Raw genomic sequence first — 19,986 nt, 5'->3', positions numbered from 1 at the left:
TTTGAAACACAGCGATAGACCACTGATACAGAATCCCTGGGAGAAGTGTTCTATGACTATTCAATTTAAAACAGTATTCTTTGTTGCACAGTGACCCCTTAACCTGCTTTATTTTATTTCATAGCGTGTATTTCTTGGACATTCTTTGATATCTTTTTGTTTGTGTATTTCTTTCTCTTTACTAGAATGTAAAGTTTTATGAGGACGAAACTCTTTTGCTTATCATTGTGTTCCCTCGTGCCTAGAAGAGTGCCTGACATTAAGTGGGTGCTCACGTTTGGTAGGTATTTGTGAAGGAATAAATATTGCAACCCATAAAAAGAATGAATAGTCATGCAGATCCAATATGGGGAAGGCTTCCAAAATATAACATTATGGCGGGAGGGAAAAGCAAGTTGCAAGGCAATCTATATATATCATGATCCCCCTTTCATATCTGAAAGTTTGCATATGCAATGAAAAATGTCTGAAAAGATACAGATCAAAGTGTGAATAGTGGTTTTCCCTACAAGATAAAATTATAGAGCCACACTGTCTTAAACATTTCTTTAATTTTTAATGGTTTTATAATTATTCTAGAATCAGAAAAATTCAATGAAGACATTTTATAGAATTCTTAAGGCCAACCAGCCACTTGCTCTTCAGTGTTCCTGTGTCTTCTCTTGGCAGACCTCCAAAGAGGCTACCTGCTGCTAGTCTGAACCCAGCAGCCTTAGACTTTTTCCTTATGGTGGCCAGAACCATTCTCCCTGCACCTCACCCAGCCAGCCTCCAGTCTCCAGGCAGTGCACAGGAAGAGCTCCCACATGACAGACTGTCAGAAACCTAGCATGTTTTCTGTGAATATTTCTTGGCAATAATTACTGAATAGGAAATAGGGAGTTGAAGAGAAATAAAAATACAGTACAGCAAAAATAACTGTTTTTGCAGTTCAGCCTTGAAGGGATAAAGGCTGCCGAGTAGCTGATGGATGGAGCACACTGCGCTGATCCTCTGCTTTGCTTGAGGGCGAAGTTCTCATGGGGACACTAAGGGTGGGCTTCATGGAAAGCTCCAGTGAGATCCCTGGACACATATCAGATTTCTCCCTGGTTATGCTGAGTGTATCTGTGCAGGAAGGTACTCAGAGTGCTCCATCTAAAGCCCAGCATTCCCTGTAGACTAAGAGTCAGTGTGGGAGAGAGGTGGGGGCGGGCAGCCTTGTCATTCTTCCCCTCACAACTTGGCTTGGGCAGTTTTTCATCTCCTTGCTATGTTATCAACTCTCCACTGCCTCACCCACTATATCCTATATACTCTTAAATTTGCTGTATATGTTGACTGGGAGGCAAGGTAAGCCTCCAAGAGGAGAGCTGATCATAATCCTGAAAGACACAATCCAGAGTGCCACCATCTTGAATGTGGAAATCCTGAATGATCACAATCCCAAAAATACAATTCTGAGAAAAACAATAAAAAAGTATTTTAAAGATATTTAAAAGGGAATTTATTTGAGAAACATAAAAATGCAACAGAACACTTCACAGGCCACTTTATACAATAAAAGAGTCAATAACATACACATTTTTGGAGGCATAAAAATTCAGATATACTAATGACAGCCACATGGATATAACAATTATGAGCAGATGAACTGTATTCATAAAGAAATAGGTGAAAAAGGGAAATATATAAACACATATCACTATGGTTGTGTACGCAGCCTTATAACTGCAGTCATATGAAATACTGTTATGAGCAACCTAACAGTATTTTAAAGAGATCAATAAAAAAACAAAACCATGTTGGGTCACCATCACATATGCAGTCTCCCAAAGAGCCGAGATCTTGAGACATTTCTCACAAAAGCAGATGTAGCAAAAGAACATCTCTTCATTTATTGAGGAAATTTCAACATTTTTACTTACATGCACAATGCTTACACACAAAGTCAACGTTATGATAATGCATTTTCTGGAGTCAAATCTGCAAAAAAATGTGTAAAACCAATTAGAACTCTCCAAAAGTCTCTATGCTATTTATATCTTCAATATTGAAAATGATGTAAAGATGAAATACATAGCCTAGCAAATTGTAAAATACAACGTTAACAATTTAAAATAATGAAAAAGACTAACAAAAAGAAAAGAAAAACATTAGACATGAAAAAGTATATTAAGTGGATAGATAATGGCAATTGCACAGAGGTTGTCCGTAAGGCTGGCTAACCTTCACTATCATTGACTATATTTTGAAGTCTTGCATCACGATGAATAGCTGCTTTTTTCTATTAGGACATGGCTTTCCTCAGAGAATATTTTCATATTCATTTTCTATGTAGTGCTGCTCTTTTTGATATTCTTCTGTGATTCGATATGCAACAACATGAACATTTCCTGTTAAACTTTCCCATCTTCTGTTTAGGAATTTTGATCTCTAGGGATTTCAGTATTTGGGATGATGGTGTTTGGAATTGTGTCTTTCAGGTTTATGATCCAAACCCCTCTGAGAGCAGGGACACAAGATGTTGTGTCCTCTGTGGTATCCTCAGGGCCTGTTATACTGACAGCGCAAGTAGAGACTCAAGCAGTGTGGTTGGCAGAATGAATGGCCACTCTCACATTTGTGTATGTCCTTTCTAAAGTGTGCTCCAGCATGGTATGGTCTGACACTATGGAGTAGAGCAGGATTGTACACACCTTCTTTCTACATTCTATACTTCCATGAATGTAATCTAAGAGCAGATTTTTTGGGCAGCCAATTAAACAGTTACAAAACTTGTTCCTCCAACCTTTTCTTCTTAAAGAAGATGTCAGCTATTATTTCTTTAAATGTCACTTTAATGATGAAATATTTCAAACATATTTAAAATATTCTGAACATAGCAAGTCCTCATGGACCTACCTCTGGAATTTAACACATATTCTTTTTTTTTTTTTTTGCTTTTTTCATAATTTTAATTTTCATATATTTTTCTTTTCCTTTTTATTTATGCTTTTAATTTTTAATTTTTGTTGGTACATAGTAGGTATATATATTTTGGGCGTACATGAAATGTTTTGATGCAGGCATGCAATATGAAAAAAGCACATTATGGAGAATGGAATATTCATCCCCTCAAGCATTAATCCTCTGAGTCACAAACAATCCAGTTACACTCTTCAAATTATTTAAAAATGTACAAGTAAGTTATTATTGACTTTAGTCACCCTGTTGTGCTATCAAATAGTAGGTCTTACTCATTCTTTTTACTGTTTCTGTATCTACTAACCATCCCCACCTCCCCTCCTTGCCCTCCAGTACGCTGCTATTTTACCATGATTACTTCAAATTTTTGGATAAATAAAATATACAGATAAAATCAAAGCCTCCTTTATTTTTCATTCTTTGCTTTTCATTCTTTCATCACAATAAATAAATATTATTCTGAAGTTGATGTATGTTCCTCCCACCCATGTTTTATAATTTTATTACATATATACTTATAAAATATCATATATAAAGTATCAAATCTTATTTGCCTGATATTCTGTAACTCACAATTATGTTTTCAATATTGATTCCTAGGAACCTAATTTTAGTTACTGAATTCTATGAGTGTGTCATAATTTGTCTATGCTCCAGTAGCTGTGTATAGGATTTCTCATTTCCCCATTTTCAACCATTCCTCAGTTTTATAAGGCTTTTTATTTACCAAGCCAGTAAATATGAAATGATATCTCATTTTAATTTGCATTTTCCTTTTACTAACAAGGTTGGACATCTTTTTATGCATTTTTTTTTGCCATTTGGATTTTTTCTTTTATCGATTTCCTATTCTTACATTGTGCTAGTTTGCAAAAATGGCCACAATAATTTCCATCCCTGAATCGATATCCTTGGGTAATTCCCATCATACAGATTCTGGGCGTAGACATGTGATTTCCTTTCGCTAAGGAGATAAGAAAATGTGAGACTTGAAGAGGCCCAAGAGACTTGGAAAGTGCTTGTGCATTGGTGCTGTTTCTTGCTTCTCTGAAACCACCACCATGTGAAAAAGCCTGGGCTAGTCTGCTGAATGATGAGGGACACATGGCCTGGTGACCTTCATTAGTCCAGCAAACTGCCAAACACATGAGTGAGGCCATTGACTGCCAGCTGACTGCAAACATGAGACTGAGCTCAGCTAATTTCTTGAGGATAAAATGAGCCATTTTTTTCTGAGCTCAGCCCAAACTGTCAACCCACAGAAATCAGAGCACATAGATATTTGTTGTTTTAAGCCAGTAGCCCTGGGTGGTGTGTTATGGCAGCTATAGCTCATTCACATTATTTTGCCCATTTTTTCCCCTTTTGGTTGCTTGTCTTTTTTTTTATTGCTAAACTCTTTCTTTATTTCTTCTGGGGTTTTTTTTTTTTTTTTTTTTTTGAAACAGGGCCTCACTTTGTCACCCAGGCTGGAGTGCAGTGGTGTGATCTTGGCTCCCTATAGCCTCGAACCTCCACCAGGCTCAAATGATCCTCCCAACTCAGCCTACTGAGTAGCTGAGACTACAGGTGCATGCCACCACACCCAGCTAATTTTTATATTTTTTGTAGAGATGGGGTTTCAACATGTTGCCCAGCCTGATCTTGAACTGCTGGGCTCAAGGGATCTGCCTGCCTTGGCTTCCCAAAGTGCTGGGATTACAGGCATGGACCACCGTGCCCAGTCTGCTAAACTCTTTCTTAACATGACATTTCTCATTCAACTCTGTAAGTTTACGAGGCAGACATTATTATCATTATTATCATCATTTCCATTTTAGAGATGAGGGAGCTAGGATTAGAGGTTTAGTGATTATTCAAAGATCATGCACCTAGCAAGCAGGGAAGGTGAAATTTGAATCCATAAATGTCTGGCTGCAGGACCAGAGCTCTCAGGCCATTTCACTTCCCTGCTTCTCTCGCATGTTGAATTTACAGTCGCTCAGTTCATGGAAACTCTTTAGGGCCAGGCACTATGCCACATTTTATATCATACTAAACACAGAGTTTTGTTTTAAACTTGGTTTAGGACTTTCTGTTTTCAGTGGTGTACTAGAACAAGCCCAGAGCAGCTCACGAGAGCCAATGTTAGCTAGCATCTCTTCCCAGTTCTGAGTTCAGGACATCACATGGTAACTTGACGTCAGCTGTGGTAGGAGTCTTTATACCACAGAATTTAGCAAATACTGTGAATCAGGGGCTTTTATCTTCTAGAGAGCTGGTTTACCAGCACATAAAGTACTGGGCTGTGTTTATTCCTGTTCCTTGTATCTTGTTAGGTCTGTCCCTATCAGTTGGTGGTTAGAATAGTGTTGGAACATTATTTGTCATCCAACATATTTGCTATTCCTATCCACTTTATATCATTTCACAAATGGAATAAGTATATCTTCTATGTCTTCACTGGCTCACAAACTGAGCTTTCAGGGCTGGGAGTAGAAACTTTTCTCCAGGTTCACTTGTTCCATTAATCAATACATTCATTCCTCTACTGATAGGCAATAGTCCTTGAGTATTTTCTATGTGACAAATAGTATTCTAAGCCCTTTACATGTATTAAATTATTGTAATCTCCTCAGCAACTGATGAGTTATGGATTTGAGGCACAAGGAAGTTGAATTCCTTAGGGGTCTACATAACTAGGTGATGGCTGAACTGGATTCAAATCCAGTTTGCTAGTTTGCTATCCTCTCTTTACTTAATTGCACTACAATCCAAACTTTGAGCCTCTATCTGATCTATAAGGATACCACAGAAGAGTCCGGATTCAGTGAGCAGTGGGATTCAGCAGTAGTAGAGGGCCACTGTAAGTTTTCGAATGGGAGAGTGATACTTTTCACACGGTACTTAGAATGTTTTGTTACACTAGAGTATGATAGATTGTCCCAAGTAGGAGAAAGGCCAGGGGCAGGAAAAACACTTGTGGGATTATAGCTATCATTTAGAGCTTGCTCATGTTTATGGAAATGAAATGACTCTTCTATATGGGGCTTTCACTCCAACTGGATCAGGCTCCTACTGGCTCAGTCAAGTTGCCAAGGCTCTGTTCATGCTATTTCCCTGATCCATGGTACATTCTCTAGCTACTTCATTTCTTTATATATAAAAATAGTTAAAAAAATAAATGACAGATATAATATTATTATTGGGCTCTTCCACAACATCATTCCCCTTAAATATTCATCATCTGTTTTATACACTTCTGATTTAATAATTTCTCACATATTTATTATTTATCACCAGTGAGTCTTTAAGCTCCTCAAGGGCAGGAACCACGTCTTATACTTTGGCATGCTCTGCAGTGCTGAGATCACCAGAGTTACTCCATAAATGCCTGTGGAATATAAAAATGCATAAATAACTCTTCTTTTTTTTTTTCCATGGGCAAGCTCATTGACAGTAGGTGCCTGGAGTAATATAATTAGGAAGCTCCAAAATAAAATTGTGTTAAGGAACTACTTAAATGCTGTAAAGGAAAGTAGAGAAGACAGCCAATTTGTATCTACGAGCACCCATGATTTCTATGTAATAGAAGAAGTCATTTATTGGATTTAGTTGACTTAGTTAAGTTCCTGGCTACAGGCTGTCTCCTGAGTCCTTAATTGCTCATCCAAAAGGAGGAAGTAGTGGCCCCACTCAGAGCCAAGTTGTAAAGTATCCATTAGCAGATTTGAGAGTGTGGCTAGAGAATTGTGGAGCCTGAATGAGGGGAACAGAACCAACAACTACCAATTATCTAGCATGTGCAAACACTATGCTAAAGCACATTTTCTTTTAGTCATCATTACTAACCTGCTAGGTGTGTTTTGCTATTCCTTTTGAGAGATGAGAAAACTGAGCTCTGAAAGAGTATGTAACTACTTGTTTCAGAGTACACAGCGGGTAAGAAATGGAGCAGAGATTCAAATTCACTTTCATCTGGCTCTAAAAACAATGCTTTATTGTTTACCTATAGGGCTAGCCTAGTAATGTAAATGTGTGAATTGGGCTGGGTATAGGAAAACTGGGAAAAGTTTCCAAACTCTGTTTAAAGATTCAGAATCAAACTTAAAAACTACACTTCCTCCCAAAACTTTTGCAGGCTAGCCTTCTCTATTGGATCATCACTTGCAACTCTTATTTTTAATAAAGCACTTTACCCAGTCAGAGGTGGGAGACATGGATTTGTCTGATATTTTCTATGATGGGATGCTGTTACTTAGCAAGGCCAGCCTGGAATTTCAACTAATTCTTGATGGGGAAAAGCATACCATTCAGAGGTTGTGAAAGCAAAGAGATCATCCAGGGACCCAAGTTAGATGGTACTCCTAAAGACAGCCAGAGCTGGACTGTGCTAATAGACTTCAGCAAAGGCAGTGGGTGCAGTGATTGATAGGCTGGTCTGTAGCAACAGAACTGGGGGTTATGTCAAACGGAATACCAGGAGAGTCTGGGGACACACAGGTCATCTGGTTCCAGAGGAAGATAAACATAGCCTCAGAGACTGTGGGAAGATGATAGAGAAGGTAGATGGGCAGGTGGTTAGCAGTGGAATGGTCGGGAGTAGAGATCTAAACAACAGCACCAAGGCAGAGTATTCAAGGCTTCTCCCTCTGGATGCCAGAGGACTGGATGGCAGGCTCTAGTCTGGAGAGCCAGGTGGGATTTACACTCAGCAGAAAGACATAACAGAGTTCTGGGAGGTATTTTCCAGAATATACCAAAGGCAAGAGTGGTCTCTGTCCTAATCCTTGCAATTTAAAGGACAATATATATCATGATCATGATCACACACACACACACGAACACACTAGTGTCTCTCACTTGAGATCCAGCTGTTATTGCTGGCACACCATAACCTGGGACATTCACTGTCAATGCTATCACCATTCAGGCCCCAGGGAAATGCTTCTTCACATCTCTTGCTCCACAACACAAATCAATTCATTCAGGTATGTGGGTTTGCTGTTGTTATTAGAAAAAGACAAAGGAAACTTGAGCAGTGGAAGCACTTAGGTAAGGGAAAGGACAAATTAGTGTATCAAATCCTTCCTCTCAGGTACATGAATGCAATAGGTTCTGGCATAATAAAATAAGATTTTTTAGTAGTGTCACATATTCTTTTTTTTTCTTTCTTTCTTTTTACACTCCAATTTGTGGGTTTTGGTAGTGCTTAGAGTTAATATGGTATTCACAAAAGTTGTTCAGGGTAGATGAGGAATAGTTTAGGTCTGGATATAACATGCATGAAGTATGACACTGCTTCTTTTTGTCTTTTAAAAATAATTATTATGGTACATAATAGTTGTATATATTTATGGGGTACAAGTGATGTTTTGATATAGGCATACAATGTGTGATTATCAAATCAGGATAATTAGGGTAATCATCACCTCAAGCATTTATCATTTCTTTGTGTTAGAAACATGGCAATTCCACTCTTTTAGTTATTTTAAAATATACAATAAATTATTGTTAACTATAGTCACCCAATTGTGCTACTGAATACTAGATCTTATTCATTCTATCTAACTGTATTTTTGTACCCATTCACTAGCCCCACTTTACCCCCACTCCCTGCCACCCTTCCTAGCCTATGGTAACCATCATTCTACTCTCTATCTTTATGAGTTCAATTTGCTTAATTCTTGGCTCCCACATATGAGTGAGAACACGCAAAATTTGTCCTGCTGTGCCTGGCTTATTTCACTTAACATAATGTCCTCTAGGTCCATCCATGTTGTTGCAAATGGCAGTGTTTTATTCTTTTTTATGGCTAAATGATATTCCATTGTGTTTATGTACCACATTTTCTTTATCCATTTATTTATTGATGGACACTTAGGTTGATCCATATCTTGGTTTGGTGATTAGTGATGTAATAAACATGGGAATGCAGATATCTCTTCAATATATTGATGTATTTTCTTTTAGATATATACACAGCAGTGGCATTGCTGGATCATATTGTAGTTCTATTTCTAGTTTTTTGAGGCACCTCCATATTGTTCTCCATAGTGCCTATACTAATTTACATTCCCACCAACAGTGACACTGATTCCTCACATGGTCAATTGCATGGGCATTGAATTCTCAAATTGCAGATAATCTTATTTTTATGACATATTTATTAAGTTTTAATTAAATTTTCAAAATATCGAATGAAAAATTAAAGATGATTTAAGTAATTATTTAAAAATGCAATATTCATTGATTACAATATATATTTTACCTCTAAATTTAATAAGTTTGAATATTTTGTAAGAAAAATAGATTTATAATTCTTTGAGAAATTAATTTTACAAATGTTTATACTCAATTTACATGTAACTTAATTTATTTTATTTTTTTTGAGACCGAGTTTCACTCTTGTCACCCAGGCTGGAGTGCAATGGTGTGATCTTGGCTCACTGCAACCTCCACCTCCTAGGTTCAAGCGATTCTCCTGCCTCAGCCTCCTGAGTAGCTGGGACTACAGGCACATGCTGCCATGCCTGGCTAATTTCTTTTTATTTTTTGTAGAGATGGGGTTTCACCATGTTGGCCAGGCTGGTCTCGAACTCCTGACTTCAAATGATCTGCCCACCTCAGATGATCCACCCAAAGAGCTGGGATTACAGGCGTGAACCACCACTCCTGGCGTCAATTTACATTTTAAATGAAAATTTATTCAAATTGTGTACACTTTAAATACAATTTCCTTGTAGAGTGAATGTCATTATTATCCTCATTTGTGTCAACTGAACACAAATTACATAAAACTCTTGATTATAGGAACATACTTAGTAATTTTACTTAACTGATGGAAAGAAAAATAAAGTTCACAGAATGCATATATAGTAATTTATGAATTATGTATGCATTTATTACTTAACGCAAATATTATACAACTATCAATAGGTCACCTACACATAGACAATAATGATTAAATTCAGTCTATCTTGATATTTTCTTTTTGGCCATATGAAACTATAGCTTGCACATATTTTTAAATTTTGTCATCATAATGGTATAAATATTAAGGTGAAATGTAAGTTATCTGCCAATTTGTCAGTTTGATTTATAAATTTTAAATATTTAGACATGGTATGTGGGTTTAGTAAGTTGAATTGTGGCCTCCAAAATGATGTGTCTAAATCCTAATCCCTGCTACCTAAGAATGTGCCCTCATTTTGAAAAAAGGGTCTTTGCAGATGTAATTAAGTGAAGCATCTCAAGATAAGATCATTCTGGATTAACCATGTGGGTCATAAGTCCACTGACAAGTATCCTTATGAGAAGAGGTGAAGACACAGAGACACAGGACAAAAGGGCCTGTGAAGGAGGAGTAAGGACCAAGCCAAGAATACCTGCAGTCACTGGAGGCCGAACAAAGTGAAGAAGAATTCTCCTCTCCAGCCCTCAGATGGCATGCTGCTGACACCTTGACTTGAGATTTCTAGCCTCCAGAGCTGTGACATAATAATTCTTTTTCTTTTAAAGCCACAAATTTTGTAGTAATTTGTTATAACATCCCTGGGAAACTAACGTAGAAGTCTTCTATCTGTATCCTTGTTCTGGGTCCTGCTAATATTAGGAGTCAGTAATATTAGTCTACTGGGTAGACTAGTCTTGGGATGGGGATGTGTTACAAGAGCTTGGTTTAAAACCTGCCCAAATGCTTTCCCTGAGAGATTGTGAGATCTTTGGAGGCAGGTACTTATCTTTTCTTTATATCCTTAACTGCTAGCCAGGTACTCAGTATGAGCTAATGAAGAAATGAATCAATAAATGATTGAATGGTGGCCATCAAGCTCCAGGGCCAAACTTGCCTGGGTTAAAATTCAATTAATGGAGGTGGTTCTTAGGAGCACTACAGTGTGGAAAGCCCTGTTCTTCACTAACATTGGAGAGAAAGGAGTGCAAGACATAGAAGATGAGACATTTGTTCCAGGAATCAGCCCATCATTTACTGCCATGGGCTGCTAAATGTTTAACAACTGGCTCTCTAGAAAACACAAGACAAAACAAAACAAGTCCCCATTCTTTTAAAACTTTTCTGATTTCTATAGTGTAAATATTCCCACCACACCCGACTTTTCTTTCTTTCTTTCTTTCTTTTTTTTGAGACAGAGTCTTGTTCTGTCACCCAGGCTGGAGTGCAGTGGTGCAATCTCGGCTCACTGCAACCTATGCCTCCTGGGTTCAAGCAATTCTTCTGCCTCAGCCTCCCAAGTAGCTGGGACTACAGACATGTGCCACCACGCCCAGCTAATTTTTGTATTTTTAGTAGAGATGGAGTTTCACCATGTTGGTCAGGATGGTCTCAATCTCTTGACCTCATGATCTGCCTGCCTCAGCCTCCCAAAGTGCTAGGATTACAGGTGTGGGTCACCATGCCCGGCCCTGATTTCAAAGCACTAACAAGAAGCCGCTGATTGTGGAGTTGGGAAAATATCATGGTGCACGATTTGCTCTCGTAAGCCCCTCTGAGCTGGCTCCAGCACACTGTTATCTGTGACTGAAAATTGTCTAAGATGGAATGATGTCAGCAAGATGGCAGAATAAGGGTTTTCTACTATCATCTCTCCACAGTTCACTGATTTTGACAACCACTGTGGATGAGAGTACCATTGTGGGAGCCTGGGTGTCCAGTAGAGAAGTTCTAGCATGCCATTGGAGCAAAAACAAAACAAACTAAACAACCAAAAGACCCAAAAATCCAAGAATAGATACATTGAATAGATTTCACTTTACCCATGTCACCACTTCCCAAGGCATCACATCTCACTGCCAAAAGAGGCTCCTGTGGCCCATGAGTCCTTCCATGGAAGAAAGCAAGAGTAGTGAATGAGCAGCTGGATTTCCCAGCTGTGTGGAATGATACACAAGAGGCCCAGCTCTTCCGCACCACACACAGAATGCTGAGGGGATCACCCTGGCTATATGGCTGTGAGAGGCTGGGAGCAGGGAAAAGTGGTGGGGACTCACAGCAACAGGGCTTGAAATTCAACAAATGGCCATGTATTCTACTAACAACTTCACAGTCTCCTTCAGGAGGCTTACCCATGAGCCACTTGAGATGCCTTGCAAAGCCCCTTAACTGGCCCGTGGATGCCCTCAATGATCCATGCTCCTCACCTCCTCTCCCAGTACCCCTGCTGAATGGCTCCCCATGCATGTGCTCTATACAATAAGTGTGAGCCTTTGCAGGTGGCTTGCAGTCATGTGCGGTCAACTGGCTTGACTCTGTGGGACTTGGAGGAGACACACAAACTTGAGCATTTTAGGGCATTGCCCTAAGGAAAACAAATGGGAGATTCTCAGCAAACAGTCTAGCTTTGCAGGATGCAGAAAAGGCACACAATTTTAATAATTCCCTCCACCAAAAAAGGAACAAGAGAGGTGGAGCAGGCCCATCCATAGAAAAAGTCTGAGAAAATCTCAGAATCCTCACCCTTGATGGCTACTGAAGGTGTTTCTTTCCCAAAGCCAGTCAATAAAGACTGTAGGAAGTGCCTGCTGTTTCAAATGTAAAGATAGCAACACAAGACTTCAAGGAACAGGAAAAAAAAGGAAGCATGACACAACCAAAAGCACACAATAATTTTCTAGCAACCAACCTGAAGGAAATAAAGACATATGAGTTGCCTAGAAAAGAATTCAAAATAATTATTTTAAGACAGCTCACAGAAATACAAAGGATCATAAGAAACTACTATGGACAATTACAGGCCAACAAATTGGATAACCTGGAAGAAATGGATAAATTCCTAGAAACATACATCCTACCAAGGCTGAATCATGAAGAGGTAAGAAAATCTGAAAAGATTAAAAATGAATAAGGGATTGAATCAGTTATAAAAATATCTCCCAGCAAAGAAAAGCCCAGGACCATATGGCTTCACTGGTAAATTCCATCAGTCATCTAAAGAAGAATTAATACCAATCCTTCTCAAATTCTGCCAAAAATTCAAAGAAAAGAAAATACATCCAAACCCATTTCACAAAGCCAGCATCAACTTGATACAAAAACCAGATAAGCACACTACAAGAAAAGATTACAGGCCAATATCCTGGATGAACATAGGTGCAATAATCTCAACAAAATCCCAGCAAACTGAATTCAATAGCACGTTAAAAGCATCATTTATCCAGATCAAGTGGGATGTATTCCTGGGATGCAAGGATGGTTTAACAAATACAAATCAATAAGTGTGATATACCACATTAAGAGAATGAAGGATAAAATCATATGATTGTTTCAATAGATATGCAAAAAAGCACTAGACAAAATTTAACATTTTTGATGATAAAAACCCTCAAATATTAGGCATAGAAAAAAAATGTACCTCAACTTAATAAAGGCCACGTATGACAAGCATGCAGCCAATACCAAAGGGTGAAAAGCTGAAAACTCTTCCTCTAAAATCAGGAACAATACAAGGATACCCAGTATCACCACTTGCATTCAACATAATACCAAACGTAATACTAGTCAGAGAAATTGGCCAAGAAAAGAAATAGAAGGCATAAAAAATCAGAAAGGAAGAAGTAAAATGGTATCTGTTTGCAGATGACATAATCTTATACATAAAAAACCCTAAAGACTCTACCAAAAACCTGTTGGAACTAATAAACAAATGCACTAAAGTTGCAGAATACAAAATCAATATACAAAAATCAATAGTATTTCTATACATTAACAATGAACTATTTGAGAAAGAAATTAAGGTGAGAATCCCATTTATAATAGTATAAAAAGAATAAAATACTTAGGAATAAATTTAATCAAGGAGGTGAAAAATCTGTGTACTGAAATTTATAAAACATTGATGAAAGAAATAGAAGAAGATAAATAAATGGAAAGCTATTCTGTGTTCATGGATTGGGAGAAAAAATATTGTTAAAATGTCCATACTACTCAAAGCAGTCTAAAGATTCAAACCAATCCTTATTAAAATTCCAAAAGCATTTTTCACAGAAATAGAAAAGACAATCATAAAATTTGCTTGGAGCTACAAATGACCCTGAATTGTTAGAGGAATCTTGAAGAAAAACAAACCTGTGGGCATCACATTTCCCGAAATTATATTACAAAGCTATAGACAGTAATCAAAACAATTTGGTACTGGCATAAATACAGACATATAGACCAATGGAACAGAATAAAGAGCTGAGAAATAAACCCATATATATACGTTCAACTAATTTTTCACAAAGCCTCCAAGAATACATAATGGGGAAAAGATAGTTTCTTCAATAAATGGTGTTGGGAAAACTGGATATCCACATGCAAAAGAATAAAATTGAACCTTTATCTTTTACCACACACAAAAATCAATTCAAGATGGATTAAAGACTTAAATGTAATACCCCAAACATAAAACTCCTCAAAGAGTTTTAGGGGAAAAATCTTGTTGACATTGGTCTTGGCAATAAGTTTTTTGGATAGGATAGCAAAAGCACAGACAACAAAAGCAAAAATAAACAAGTGGGACTACATCTATGTAAAGATATAGGGAAAAGCAAACTCAGTTTCTCCTTTTACGCCCTACTCTTACACAGTCACACAAGACTTCTGACACCAGATGTGTATGTGGAGGTATTTCCTCACACCCTAAGCAATCAACCAAATTCTCCAGATTCTGCAGTAGACACCAGCTGGGTGTCCTCTAATTCAATTCAGCTCAATTCTGACACTATCTACCTGGAGATATTGTCAGAACCTGCAGGTTAAGGGCTCATCCCCTACTTCAGATGCCAATTGCAAGTTTGGGCTTCTGGACCTTCTGAACAGTGGCCGTAAATCAGAGTTCCCATGACCCTCTCAGGGTACCCAGGAGCCCCCAGCCATCAGTCAACTCAGTACACTGAAGACACTTTTATCACTCTAGAGATTCCAAGGATTTTAGGAGCTATATGTCAGGAGACTGGAACAAAGGCTAAAGATATATTTCACAATGTCACAATCAAATTAAAAAGTTTCTGCCCAGCAAGGAAAACAATCAACAAAATGAAAAGGCAGCCTACATAATGAGAGAAAATATTTGCAAATCATATATCCAAAATATATAAGGAACTTATATATAACTAAATAGCAAAAACAACACAAAACAAAACACCAAAACACCACTAACAACAACAAAAGCAAAAGCAAAAACAAACAAATAACCTGATTCAAAAATAGGCAAACTATCTGTAATGTTTAATATTGAGTGCCAACTTGATTGGATTGAAGGATGCAAAGTTCCTGGGTGTGTCTGTGAGGCTGTTCCCAAGGGAGATGACATGATTTGAGTCATATATACATTTGAGTCGGTGGGCTGGGAAAGGCAGACCCACCCTCAATCTGGGTGGGCATCATCTAATCAGCTGCCAGCGTGGCTAGAATAAAGTAGTCAGAAGATGAAAAGAGTAGGCTGGCTGAATCTTATGGCCTTCATCTTTCTCCCATGCTGAATGCTTCCTGCCCTTATACATCGGACTCCAAATTCTTCAGCTTTTGGACTCTTGGACCTACACCAGTGGTTTGCCAAGGGGTCTTGGGCCTTCAGCCACAGACTAAAGGCTGCACTGTTGGCTTCCCAACTTTGGGGATTTTCGGACTCGGACTGGCTTCCTTGCTCCTAAGCTTGCAGATGGCCTATTGTGGGACTTCACCATGTGATTGTGTGAATCAGTACTCCTTAATAAACTCCCTTTCATATATACATCTATCCTATTAGTCCTGTCCCTCTAGAGAACCCTAATACAGGAACTGAATAGACATTTTACCAAAGAAGACACAAAAATGGCCAGCAGATATATGAAAAGGTGCTCAAAATCATTAATCATCAGGTAAATGCAAATCAAAACCACAATGAGGTATTACCTCACAACTGTTGGGATGGCTATTAGGAAAAAGACCAGAGATAACAAATGTTGGTGAAGGTTTGGAGAAAAAGGAACCTTTGTACACATTTGGTAGGAGTGTAGATTGGTACAGCCATTATGAAAAACAAGATGAGGTTCCTAAAAAGTTAAAAATAGAACTACCATGTGATCCAGAAATCCCTCTTCTGGGTACATACCCAAAGGAAATGAAATCATTATCTTGAAGAGTTATCTACAATCTTACATTTATTGCAGCATTATTTACAAAGGCCAAGTGAATGAAGAAAGAAATTGTGAGGTATGTGTGTTTTTGTATATACATGTATTTGTATATGTGTTTGTGTGTGTGTGTATATACATATATATATGAATAGATCTAATGTACAGCATGTGACTATAGTTAATAATAATGTATTGTATATTAGAAATTTGCTGAGAGAGTAAATCTTAAGTGTTCTTACACAAAAAAGGGTTACTATGTGAGGTAATGGATATGTTAATTAGCTTGATTACAGTAATCATTTAACGGTGTATACATATATCAAATCATCCCACTGTACACCTTAAATATAAATAACTTTTATTTGTCATTCAAAGCTCAATATAGCTGGAAAAAATCAATTATTGGCTATTGGGCTGGGGCAAGTTTATATAACTTCACTCAACTCCAAAGTTGTAATTTGTCCTCTGTAAATGGGAATAATGGCACTCAGTTTTGTAAAGATCAAATCAGTTAATCCATATAAAGTAACCAGCATGTAATAAGCACTAAATAAATGATAGACACCACCACTATCATTGTCCTCATTAATATTTTATAATGCCCCACCTCAGAGCTTCACTCATGCTGTTCCCTTTGCTGGGACACACTCCACTCTTTCACCAGCTCATTCTTACTCACAGTCTGGTCTCAGTTTAAACCTCACTTCTTCAAGGGTGCCTTCCCTGACCCCTGAGTTTAGATCGGTTGTAGGCTCCTGTACTTCTGTTCATTCATATTGCACAAGTCTGTGAACTTTGGGAGAGTAGAGACTATGTTCTCTTGAGCACTTTTCTGACGCTCTACCTAGCAAAGGACCTGACATATAGTAAACAAGGATAGTTATCGAATGAATGGTTCAACTCTGTTCAAGATGTGCCTGGAAGGAAAATTTCAAAGGAGGAGGGAGACTGTCTCTGGCAAGAAGATTGATTTGACTCACTTTTACAGGTGTTTGAACCCCTCACCTACATTTGATTTAAAGGCTGAATTTGGGCTATCTTTGCTCTCACAGCTACTTGGCAACCTGATTTTGGCTTGGGGAGACATAAGAGATGGGATCCAAACTGCTCAGACTACAATGGGCTCCATATTGCATATAAAATGTCTGACCCTGGTCATAGTCTCAGCCTGACTCCCAGAGCATCTATGTCAGTGCCTGGGCAGGCCTCTGTTGGAGAGATGGCACCCATCTGGATTGGAATTAAAAACCCCTGTATTTGACTTGCAAGGTGGCTCATTCAATGACAGAAGCCAAAACAAATGAAAGACAGCATCAAGAGTTGGCTGTGGTCCTGGATCTAAGTTGGGGCACTTAGGGCCTTGCCAAGGGATTGGGATGGGGGTGAGCATGATATAATTATGATTAGATGATTGGATGGCATTTGTAAGACACAAGATAGACCAACCATCCACAGATCTCTGTACTGTTACATATGGGAACTGTTGCCAGGGACATGAGCCCCCTCCCTTCCTGACTTCCTACCTAGTCAGCAGTTATGATCTGTCCTGCCTTCTCTGAGGGAACCTGGACATCAGCCACCTGCTGCAGGACACCACTTTGCAGCTGGGCAGGGAGTCACTGGCCCTCTTTCTACCAATCTTGAGCTGGTAAAGACAAGCTGCAGTGTGTGTATTATTAGGCAGTAACTGAGGACTGGGGCAGGTTTAAGAATTTAAGCTTAAATGGAATCTATATATAGTTTAAAAAACAAAAATCTTTTAGGTGCCTTCTTATCTTAGCCATTTACAACCATCTTCACAGAAACTTGACTTTGTGACCAAGAGGGAATCAAGGGCCTGAGTTCTACCCCAGCTCTGCAGTGCTGGCCTGCAACTTCCAGTAAGTCCTGTCCTCTTCCTCCTGATCTTCGATATAGTAGGGAGATAGGGCAGATATCCTTTAATATCTTATCTCATTTTAATATTTTGTTATTATATCTTAACCCTGTGGCCTGGAGCCTGGCTGAGTACCTGGCACATGGTAGGCCCTTAAGAAGCATCTGTATTAAGTACTTTTTGCATATGTAGCCTAGATTTTTGGTGAGCTAATAGATTTAGATAGAAAATTGCCTTGATTAACTTCTTTGGATTGTCAATGGACAGGTCAACACAAGTATCATTGAGAAGCAGGAAGCACTCTGTAGATACTGAGCACAGTGCAAAGTAAAAACCTATTAAATTCCCAACAGCAACCGTTACTGAAATCTCTCCTGGCCCTCCTGCAAAACACAATACCTTCAAGCCACTCTTTCATCATACTAGCAATTGACAGTATCCTGTTCTCTAAATCTGGAACTCCGATTCATAAAAAAGAAAAACAATGGAGACATTGATTTTTCAGAAGCAGGACTCCAGTCTGCTATGAAGGGCAGGTGTTTGGCCTATTCAGTTTCTGTTATTCTAAGCCTGGCATGGGTCCCCCCACCCCACCCCCCACCAAATGCTCTGACAGTGAGGAGGTAAGCAGGAGAAAAGGAATTAGTTCAGTTCTAAGTGTTAAGTGAAGCAATGGTGGGATCCATCTTCAGCACAGGGCATACGGATAGAAGATGAGGCTGGCCCCAGAACATGAGGTTAAATGGGTCATCAAAAGCCGGTGTGACCCTCTGAGCTGCAGAGCCCAGATATATCCAGTGCGTTATAATAGAGACAGAAAAGATCTGCAAGGGACTATGTCAGTCACAGAGGTAGCATCAGGTGTTTGGAATTTTTTTCATTGTAACAGACTTGTACCTAAATGTGTGTACAAATCTGGGTGTAGTAGATATTTGTTGCATTTTCCTCTTAGCACCACTCTCCCTTACTGTGACAATAGGACTTTGATTTGATTGAGAGGAATTAATTCTTTCCTCTATTTATCCCAAGGGCTCTGACAAAGAAGGCAACCCCAGGGTGGAGCACATGACTCAGACTAAATCAACTGAGGGGGGCACTTTACCTCCAGCCCACCCTCTATAGTTTAGGGATGAACACTCAACCCAAGTCATGTCAGGTGGTATCAGTGAGTCCCAACCCAGGACTTTCGTCTGCTCTCTAAGGGAAGTGGGCTCTCCTAGACATGCTAATCGTGATATGTGAAGATTGAAACTACTGGAAGACCCTGTGTAGAGCCTGGACTTGGAGCCAACCCAGAGGCGGCTGAGTTGTGAGATGAACTCAGGGGATGTTGTGTATATCCCGGATTGTGCCATATCCAGGGGTGTTTCAATTATGTGAGCAAATAAATTCTCTCTTGCCTAAGCCAATGAGCATAAAGTTTTTGTAAATTTCAACTGAAAGAGCTGACTTGCTCACTGACCTTTAGCTGCTATTCAATTTTCTTTTCCCCATGAACCAAATTCCTCTAATGTATGGGCTGGAACAACATAAAAATGGAGCTATGAAAATGTGTTTGAGGGTGAACTGTGACAGGCACTCACTCTTAGGGGAAAGTCCTATCTCACCAGTTTTGCTCACATTACTCTCACCTTTGGTTTTCTTGATAATATCTTTGATAAAGGTAAACACTGCCTTCTGACACTCTGCATTTCTATATCTACCGTGAGTGCCATTGAGTGACAACCTGCATAACATTTATAGAAATGTGTTTAATAGCTTTTCTTTTTTATTAGGATATAGGTAGAGAGGATTGAGATTCTTCACCTTTCCCAGGCTTGCTTTTAGGAGCTATATATATATCTCCTATATATGCAGACTGGTGCTCCCCATACCCTTGTGGGAAGAGGCCGAGGCACCGGGAGCCATTTCCCACTCTGAGCAATATCTGTGTTGGGAGTGTCCTGATTCAGATGGTGATTTTAAAATCCATGCATTTGGAATCCCTGAGGTCACCGGATGAGAAAACCCCTCCCCAAGCCTAATGTCAAAGATTCAGCCTTTCTATGATCAATGGTGGGATATGAATT

At 38.8% G+C, this 19,986-nt stretch overlaps 1 long non-coding RNA gene across 1 annotated transcript in view; it reads left to right on the top strand.

The window, feature by feature from the left end:
- Positions 1-19,986, top strand: part of LOC107970778 (uncharacterized) — a 57,613-nt gene that overhangs the window by 24,769 nt on the left and 12,858 nt on the right. The window lies entirely within an intron of this gene.

The sequence above is a fragment of the Pan troglodytes genome, chromosome 2, assembly GCF_028858775.2.
Source record: "Pan troglodytes isolate AG18354 chromosome 2, NHGRI_mPanTro3-v2.0_pri, whole genome shotgun sequence".
Lineage (NCBI taxonomy): Eukaryota > Metazoa > Chordata > Mammalia > Primates > Hominidae > Pan > Pan troglodytes.
This window is presented reverse-complemented; position numbering and strand designations above follow the sequence as displayed.